Source organism: Parus major, chromosome 4 (assembly GCF_001522545.3).
Source record: "Parus major isolate Abel chromosome 4, Parus_major1.1, whole genome shotgun sequence".
NCBI lineage: Eukaryota > Metazoa > Chordata > Aves > Passeriformes > Paridae > Parus > Parus major.
The window spans coordinates 31,022,069-31,032,529 of record NC_031771.1 but is presented as its reverse complement, the minus strand read 5'-3'; the positions used below and the strand labels follow the sequence as shown (position 1 = coordinate 31,032,529).

General features: G+C 34.5%; 1 long non-coding RNA gene across 1 annotated transcript; it reads right to left on the bottom strand.

Moving 5' to 3' along the window:
* Window positions 1–1,348: 1,348 nt before the first annotated feature.
* Window positions 1,349–5,384, bottom strand: LOC117244254. The gene is made up of 2 exons (XR_004496989.1): window positions 5,011–5,384; window positions 1,349–2,365 (listed from the first exon to the last, which is right to left on the bottom strand). It is a non-coding gene; the product is annotated as an uncharacterized LOC117244254 (long non-coding RNA).
* Between the last annotated feature and the right edge of the window lie 5,077 nt (window positions 5,385–10,461).

Sequence of the window (10,461 nt, the reverse complement as noted above, 5' to 3'; positions counted from 1 at the left end):
TCATTTGACAACAACTTTTCCCATGTATTTGCATGCTGTACTGCACTACATTTGAAAATCATTTAGTGAGGGAAATGAAAAATTACAAGAAAGGACTGAATCCCAACAGACCTTAGAGAATCAGAATGCAGAAGAGGAAGCAATTATTTACTTGCAATAAGTAGGGAATGCAATCTGCAATGGCAAGATTGGATTCCTGCATTCATGGGCAACCAATATGACATCTCTGATATGACATTGCCACAATTACAGCTCTGTCTTATTTAAACCATAATGAAGTTGCAGACTGAGTAGCTTAAAATGTACAGAAATCTTTTGGTACCCCTGGGCATCTGGAAATAGACCAAAACTAAAATTGCTGTTTTTGCACTCTTGGGGTACTGCAGTTGTTTTCTCAGCTGCATGGCATTACTTATGGCCTTGAAAGCCAAAGATTCAACTTCCACATAGAATTGCTCTTTCCCCACAAAACAGCACTGCAACTCTTGCTGCCTTTTTCATAGTGGTCATCATAGAAGTTCTTAGGAGGCGGGAGATCACCTTGCCATATTCTCTGGAATTACAACATCATTGAATTACAGCCTTTTTCCAAGTACATTTTGTGACAAGACCAGCAAACAGCAAGTCTCATAGATGGGAGATCTTTTTATACTCCTGTAATGCTGTGGGTCTTCTAGCTCTTTTGCTCTGCCAACTAACTAGAGACGCTAGTCAGCTCAAATTTTATTTTGAACTATATAAATTCAATGAGGAGCTATTTTTGTGCACTGTAAAGAACATCTTTAACTAAAGCCCTAGCAATGAAATATATACATTTTTTTCTAATACTACCATTTTCTCCTATTGTATTCTTGGCTCCCTGTCAGGTGCTTTTCAGATTGACATGAAAAAGGGTGGGGTGTACAGGTTGTTCTAGGTTTTTTTGGTACAGTTCTGCTTCTGCTTAAAGACACTATGAAGCAAATGCTCTTTCACTAACTATTCATAAAACATATCTCCATCTGAGCCAAAATTGTCCTGCTGGAGGAAATGGCATGCTTATAGAATTAAACCAATTTCTGAGGTATCTCTCCCTCTCTCTCAAAATCAATGTCAGCAAAGAAGACAAAACAAAATGGAAACACTGGAAGGAAATTTATTGATAGAAATTGTGTTTCTGACAACTTGGAGTGAATGGGAATAAAAAATTATTTTTGCTGCTAGAGGAGTTCACTTTGGGCTTGCAGTTTGAAACTTTTTGAAAGAAAAAAACCTCACAAACTTAGAAAAAAGCCTGGGAGTATGATCAAGGTTCAAAGTAGACCTGGAACCATAAAAATACAGCACAACAAAAACATCAAACAGAATAGAAGAAAGAACAACAGCATTTATTTGAAAATGAATTAGTAGAAATCAACTATATAACAATCAGAGAAATACGAATAATGCCTTTTCAAGCCTAATTGATTACTAAAAGCTAAAACTTGGCACCAGATTTGAGCACAGGAGGCAGAAGACAACAATTCTAACATTTTACTGCATAATTTTCTGCCCCATAAATTCCATAACATTTTGTATCTGAACCACGGAAATAGCGTAGCTAATGTGTTTTTGTGTCTTTGATAAAGAGAAACAAAACATAGGTATTAACAATGTTCTATCATTTCTTTCCACTGCTGGTATCAACTAACAATGTTATAATTTAAATAAATTATATTTTATTATGAGGAATCGTGTTTTTCTCAGGACAATGTTATTTCTTATAGTTCCAGCTATTTATTAATGATTTCCTGTTTTTCAACTCTATGTATCACTGAAGCTACCGTTTAACAGCCTCTTAGAAATTTCATTAAAAAATCATATCAAAAATGGGTAAAGCAACTGATATAAGATAAAAATAGTAAGCTTGTGCCCTAACTTTTAACTTTCCTATTTGTAGATTTTTAAAGGCAATCTTAGGAATATGCTATGAGTCTTTGATTCTACTCAACTGTTAAAGCAAAAATTGAATTTGAAATTCAATTGAAAAAAACTGTATCCAGAATATGTACCTAATTATTTATAAAAATGATTTATTTTTATTGGATATCAATATGTACTAGAAGAAAACATTTAGAATATTTACAAAACACAGAGAAAATTCCTAGCAGTTTGATTATTCCCTCTTCTTGAATGGAGAAAGAAGAGAGGCAAAAAGACATACTTGTCATACGTTTTCTAGAAACTGAACCAAGTAAAATACTTGTACCATCTTGAAAACTGAGACTGCTTACTCCTTCTTAGCAGACTGCAAGCTGCTGTTGTGGAAGAGAAACATGATGCACTTAAACATTCAGGTAACAGGTGGCATAGCAAAACTTCAGGAAGACAAATATCCAGGAGCCATCTAGCAAAAAAATGGAGAGCAAAGTATGTCATTTTAACGAGTCATACAGCCAGTGCACACAATTTGAAGACTGGGTCAATAACAAAATAACCATGCCTTATCAAAATTAAACTTTAATTCTCTTCTACCTTGCACACCTTTTACATTTCCGTGATTCCTTTTATTTCTGTGTAATTTTTCAATTTATTTTCACGTAAAAAAGGAAAGTCAGACATTTTTGGTCTCTGTAGTCTGATGTGGTAATACTTAAGTTTTTCCTCTACCTTAATGATACTTGCTGTCACAAAGTTAAACAGAAAATTGGGCTAAAACAGTTATTTGAATTTTATTCTTAGAAAATTTCAGCAGGGGAGACCTTCCTGGAAATTACTTTCTAGACAGGTGTCAGACATGGCACTTGTCTACCCAAACCTGCTCAGCATTTCACAGTGTCACCCATCTTCTCAAAAATAAAATGCACAGGGCTAGTCATGAAAACTTCTGCAGCAAGATTTCATCTTGGTTCTATTAAAGGCACTGTTTTTCTCCTGATTCCAAAGAAATTGATCTAAAAATGGTGTGTAAATAGTAAATAGTACTGCTTCATTGTACAGGGTTATGGTGGCTGGCAGCCTGAGTTATGCTGTGATGTAGCGGCACTTAGTCTTTCATACACTGCAAGCAGAGCTAATCCTGAAAGCCACATGAGATGTGACTGTGAGGACTGAACAGCCTGTGCACTTGGCATTGCTTCTAACCTATTTTTTCACACTCTATTTCTCACTGAGAAAACAAACAAGCAAGCAAACAAGAATTTTCAGTCCCTAACATAATAAAGAGCTTGTACAAGCTCAAGCAGCAAGATAAGGTGATTATTTTGCCCTTCAGTTCAAGTGTCAGCTTGTTTTCAGCTGCTGTCAAACACTTTGTCACACCAGATGTCTGTCATATCTGTTATATGGCAAAATGTTTCAGTACATAGAAAACAAGATGCATGATTTTCTCATACTTATCTTTGAAATCTCCAAAGAAATTTTCATAATAGTTGTGTTTACTTACAGCCACTGCAGTTCATTTTAAGCTCCCTTTGAAGTCCTTCTTATCATCTTTTCTTCTCATGCTCATGTATATACGTTAAAGTTATCTTTAAGGGTAACAAAACCTCAGGCCACATTTTTTTTCATGCTCCCTTTCTTTCCTTTTTGCTAAATAAACTTACTCCAAAGTTACTCCTTTATTCCAATTTATGCTGATGTCCTTAATATTATACACTCATGATACAGAGATGTTCCTCTTACTCACTTTTTGTGTATTTCTTTACTTTTCTTACCTACCTCAAGGACCTTGATTAAATAAAAATGATGAATGCAAATGTTCCTGCTGCCTTAACAGCAACAGTATTTGCTTTGCAAAGGACTCCTTTATTCCAGAAATAACTTTCTTCCAGTTTCTCCTTTCCTTCTCTATTTTTTTTCTCCCTGTTTCCTTATGGCTACATGAAGCATGATATAATGGCTCATGGTTTTCACAGTCCATTATTCTGAACCTAGTTTTGGACCAATCTACTCCTACTTTTAAGTCTGAGTTTTACACTAGCACTGTAAATATACTGCTGAAAACCATTAAAATTGTATTTAGGCAAGTATGCAGTATTTTGCCTATACAGATAGATTATCCCTTCTGTCAGCTATAGATTTTTTTACAAGTCTAATTTAATAAAATATATACTTTATATTGAGTTTAAAAGTATTTCTAGATATGCAACCATGTTTTTCAAGCTACACACTCAAGACAACTATCCCATGCAAAGTAATGGAATCAAGCTGAGATAATTCCATGCTAGGCTGGAATGTACATGGCTGAGTGAGCCGAGTCCTGCCTTAGCTAGTTTGCAGTGGATGAAGGGAAAAAGTGTTTTATGCCTTCTCTTCCATCAGTGGAATTTAATGGAAAATGTATGCCTCAGTCAGGGGCCAAGCAATCAGACAAACATTATATTGGCCACAGCCAAGATGAGTGCTTCATTTAGCAGCAGAAGAAAAGTTCTGCAGCACTTTGGAACAGTTGTACCACGGCTTCTGGTGGATTGCTCAACACAATAACGAAGGTCCTCTTGTGTTAGAAAAGTGAGGCAAACCAAACAAATACAAATGCAATAGCCATTGCCATTTCTTATCCATTGTCACTTTGACAGTGAAGGGAGCCATCACTTGAAAGACTTTTTACAGAATGGGTTGGTTGGCTGATTTGTTGGTTGGTTGGTTGGTTAGTTGGTTGTGGATTTTTTCCTTATGGTGCAGTTCAAGGGCATCTGATAGCCATATCCATGAAGTAAGGTGTTTTAGTTTTTTTGAGCATTTTTTGGGCATTAAAGAGAGAAAATAAGCTGTTGTTCAGTGGTAATTTCTGTATTCTTATGTACGATTAGCACTGAATTCATTCAATGGGGCAGATATTGACAAGATACTGCTACTAGATATTAGCAAACACGGTTCATGATTATCCTGATCTGTTTTAACTTTACTGCACACTGTCAGAAAAGAGTTTTCTATTTGTTTTAATTCAATTTAAATTTATCAATTATTTTAATATGAAAATAAAATTTAAATCCTGAAATACAATCTTAAAAGAGTTCACCTGAGGCTTTTTTAGTAAAATATACATACCTCTTGTGAAATGTGAAGACTGCAGAAAGGTTTTCCTCAAGGTTAGATTAATACAGTGTGGAGGGTCAGAAAAAACTCTTGGTTCCATCTAAACAAAAGAGACCTTTGGCCAGCTCTTCAACTCTAGAGGTAAATCTCATCCTACATGCAGACTTCAGTTACTTCATTAGGTTGGGTATTGATCCTGTTTCCAGAGCCCCAGAGGTACGTTTAAACACTAGTGAATTCAGAAAAGAGCAGTCATTATGGAAACTAATGCTGCATTGTTTCTCTCAGGCCAAAGGATTTCATTAAATCTACTTCTACAGATTTTCCCTGGTATGTTTCTACAGTAAGACCATTGTGGGGTTTTCCAGTGTTTTAATTTGAAAACAATAGAATGAATTCTTAACAAAAATGAAATAGATTTTTGTATTTCAGTCACCAATTATTAAAATTAATAAGCTATCCATTATATATTTTTATAGCTAAGTTGTTAATTGAGCTACAGTTAAAATAAGCCAACTCAGAATGATTTGACTTTCTGTTAGATTCAGACTGCACATTGCTCCAAAAAATAGGGCTTATTCCAAGCACATAAACTGAGCAGAAACAGGACTTTTGCTGTAAGCTAAGCTCAGGCTTTCAGAAAGAATTGCTTTCATGGAGATTCTATTTCCTCTGTTGACCTTATACAGGTCTATAGGCTCTTTTTGTTTGGATGAAGTGTGTCTGAATTCCTCAATTGAAATACCAACAGAAAGGTTAGCAGAACATCTTTAAACTTTGACAGCAAGAAGGTACAAACATGTCAAACAAATACTAAATGACATAAACATAAAATGATGACTAGGTCATGACAGTGACCTGACTACATTGTGTACTCCAGAAGAGAAATACAGTCTGACTTTAATCTAATGTAATCAATATAAGTACAAAAGAAATATAATTGAATCACTATGTATTTTAATGATCAACTAGTTGCAGCAATACTAATTGCATGCCAAAAAGTTGCTGTTATGTTGAAAGCAATTTATTTAAAATGTAATGTTCTTTATTTTTCATCAGCAGACAGATATAAAACATTAAAAATTGAGCTATTTTAATTTGAAATAGAGAAGGCTTCTTATTTCACCTTACCTAAAATCATCAGTCTTTGTTACTAAAGTAAGAAACAAGTCTGAGGTAACTTATTTAAGTTTTCACTACAGAAAAGGAAAAGATGCCTATAAAAATCACTTTTGTGAACTGTAGTTCTTATATTAGGCTGTACTTGCAAAATGGCTCATCACAATTTTCAAAAGTAGAAACTGAATTTTTAAAAAATGCCTTTGTTCCTACAGAAAAAAGAAAAAGCAAGGGGGGAAGAAAAATATTTTTCTGAGATTTCTAACGAATTAAACCAGTTACCAGAAATCTAAAGAAAATTATATACAGCTTCAGAGCATAACATGTGTTACCTATCTTCCTTAAAAAGCACAGGACAGACTGGGTCACATGTGCAGCTGATGCACAATTTGATCAAGATTGTTAATACCTTGGCCCTACGGTACCTTTTAAAAATCCCTACTCTGTTATCTTCTCAACACAGCACAGCCTAAACATAGTTTCTGACTGTCCTTGGTGACTTGGAAAATTATGGACAGTGGTGCTGATGAAATTTTTTAATCTTTGACCTTACCTATCTGCTGTGATCCCTCAACAAATGACAGTCTTGGCAACTGTTTCCGTCTTAAAAATGGAAATTTTCAATGTGCCAAAATAGGGGAAATTAGAAGTTTAGAAATTAATACCTTTATTTTCTGATACTTATTTACATGAGATGAAAGTTTTCCTTTCTAAAAAATCTGACTTTTAGTCATTAAATTCCAAAACTTTCTTCATTCAGTTAGATGGACTCATCTCTAAGGACTGACACATTAAAATTTCCTGATGTGTAGCACTGAAGTTTTTATTTATTCCTGTCAATATGTATAGTAAGAGAAAATTATGAAGTACTCTACAAACTATTTCCTTTCAATTTTTTAAAACTTTTTATTTCCTATTACATTTTTTAATATCTGAATCTTTCTTACAGGTTTTTCTTATTTTCAGCATCTTCATTTAAACTACAGAGGAGGAGTTGTTTTGTTTAAATATGATATAAATTAAGTATTTTGAACTACTTAATTATTTCATATTCCAGGAATAACTTGGAGTTAATTAAATGTCAGTATAATTTGAAATTAAGTTGAAGCATGCAGTACTAGTACTGTCTTATGCAGTTCCATTCCTTCAGTATAATATTAAAAACATAGTGGCATTATTATGTTTAGTGATATCATATTCCTGAAGCTTTGACGGTCACTGGATAATAGAAAAGGGGAATATTTTAAGAAATGTTGTTACATTTGTCAAATTAAAGTTTCAACTTTTTTTTTAAAAACAAAGAAATTAGACAGAAAACTTGAAAAATTGATAAAACTATGTATCCAAGAAAATAATCACCTTTTTTAAAAGAAAACTGTGTGTATTTATTGCTATAAAATTAATAGCACACTATATATCTACTTTTTTCACAGAAGTTCATCTCATTTTCATTTGTTCTTGACTTTGAATACAGCATATTATACAGTAAAATGAATAGAATATTTTCAGTAACACTATTTTTCAGAATCATCTGTAAGTTTCCAAGAAGACTTACTAGAGTTATAGGAGAAAATTCTCCTGCTCCACAAACCAGTATTTTATAGAACAGCAAAAGACAATTTCTGTGGGTCCATGAAGGGCAAAATCTTCCCTACAACACTGTGCTGAGCAGTATATCAGTAATTACATATTCATTAAAAGGAGGACAAATTAATTTTGGAGTCAAGCAAAGTGCTCAGTACTCACTGCTCAAATTTCATATTATTAGATACTTAGACTTTTTAGGTGCCTGTCAGTCACAGTCCAGTTTCTCAAACTAAATCACATTCCCATGATCCCTATATGCCTTGAAATGAGGTCCCTGAGGAAGGGATTTATAGCAGGATATAAGCAATTAGGAAATTAGAGGCATAGTGGGTAACCCTAAAGCCTTATGCAAGGATATGAGAGAGGCATTTCTCCTCAAACCTAACATCCTATATCTGAAAGCTGGAGACCTAAGTTATTTAAAAAAAACAAGAAACAACCTAAGGCACTTTCAGTTCTTCCTTTCAAAACACAGCAATGACATTTCATCACATTAACAGCTGAGCCTGCGATGTAAATGTCATTGAGATGTATAAAACTTGTACACAATTCTTATTCCAGCTGAAGTTCCTTTCTCACAGATGTGTCCCCACACATCAATTCAACGGTCTGGTTTTGGTGTTTTAATGCAAGAGATTTACCATAAAAAACAATACAAACACGAAATTTTGCAGATCCTGCAATGATCTAATCAGGAAACCATCATTAAGTTAGGTAGCTTAGTCAAGAATGGAGACTTTCCTCAGCTTTCCAAGACGAAGGTCTGTAGGGAGGAGAAAGAATTTCAAGATGGAAATCATGAATCGTGTTAGGTGAGAATTGCATAAGTCCCTCAACAGCTCTATCACCGAATGTTATTCTTATTCTCATTAGGCCATTAAATATCTCACTAATTAGAATTTGTAATGAAGGAGTCCAAGAGGGGATTTGGCCAGAGCTGAATATTTAATGAAAAAATCAACATACAATCAGATAATTGATCTTAATGTCTACCTCTGCACTGATGATTTAGTTTTGAAGTACAAATCTGAATTTCTTCTAACAATGGACCTTATTGTGCAGCTTTAGCATTTAATTCTTATATATAGCAGCTGTAAATCTCTCACACTGAACACAAAAGAACTGTGGATTGCAAAGATACTAAAACAAAGAAACCATTGAAGACAAGGTAAAAAGGAACGAACTTAGGAAAAAAAAAAGGCAGGCACTGAAAGGCTTTGTTTGTAGTTTCTCAAGTTCCTATGACATCTCTCTATTTTAATCATACCATTCACATGGTGATTGATTTATTTGATTGATTTTAGTGACTACCTTTGTCAAAGCTATGGTGAAAGACTCAATTCTTTACAGGGAACTTCTTTATGCATACTTAAATTTTCCTATTGAGAAATGCGTTATTTTCCATGTAGTGTTAACGTTTTATGGGCATTTTGGCCTCATTTTAAGGTATAGATAAAACATCTCTATAATCCTTCATCTGCCTATCCCTAAATTAAAGAGTCAGAGTGATGTGAGACACAGTATTTCTGCCCCTCACTGAATGTGCATAAGGTGGTGGCAGTATTATTTCTAACATTCAAATTTCAAAATCAAGTCAGACTGGAAAAGCCAAATGTAGTCTATCCAGATCATTTAGTAAAAGCTGTGAAGTTGCCATATCATGATTTCAAAAGACAAATAAGTATGGTTAGGCAGAGCAACTCTCTTTACAGTTTCACTGTTACCCAGCCTAGACTAAGACTGGCTCGGTTATCCCTGTCTGTGCCATGTATACATCATCACATCAAATTGTAGAGCTGTCTGTTTCTCTAAACAAGCATGACTTGTAAACTACATGAAAGTTATGGGTTCTATCTTGATCATTAGATGCTTAATCATGAAGCCTTGACATCACACTTCAGGAAGGTTGCAGAAACTGTAGAAAGAATTAGTGCATCCAGTTCTGAGATCTTCAATTTCAAAAAGACATTGGTAAATATAACATGATTCATAAGAGTATTCTGAGGTCTTCTGAGTGATATGTTCCATAAATACTAATTGAATTTCATTTATTTAATTTGCCGTAAAATATTTAGGTGATAACTTGGACACAGTGAACCAGGGCATACAAGGGAAGACAGCTGATAGAAGTTTATTGTACTTAAATAATGACAGAGATAGTATAAAGGGATAAACAGAAGGAAGCTAAAGCTGGCCAATTTACTTTAGAAATAAAATGCAGACTGTTAGATAGTCACAGAAAGATTAGGTATCAATAGAAGAACAAACTATCCCTCAGTATTAGGTGTTTAGTCGAGTCTAATTTCTACTAGAAGATATATTACACTAATGCGATGGGCTTGATGTTCTCAGCACATGTAAAGGTTACAAGGCTGAGAAAAGCCATAGCCTGACTAGGGAAAGGGATGGGCAGAAGCTTGACAAAACATCCAGCCCTGCAGGCAGATGTTGGAGGATATCTCTAATGGGGAGACAGCAGCCAGTTTCCCCATGGAGCATTTTTAAAGGTTGTAACAATGAAGATTTAGAGGAAAGAAAGCAGCTTCCCAGGCATCTTTCTTGAGCAGTAGAGCCATACAGTGCCTTTTACTAAGGAAAATGTGTAAATTTTAAACAAGTAATTGTATATGTTAAATAGAAATGTGTGAGGAAGACAGTGCATGATAAGTATCCTATTAGGTGGGTCATACCTACTGGTAGTTTATGGACAAGTTGTTGCCAAGACATCCCATTTAAAGGCTGCTGCCTTCTCCAGTC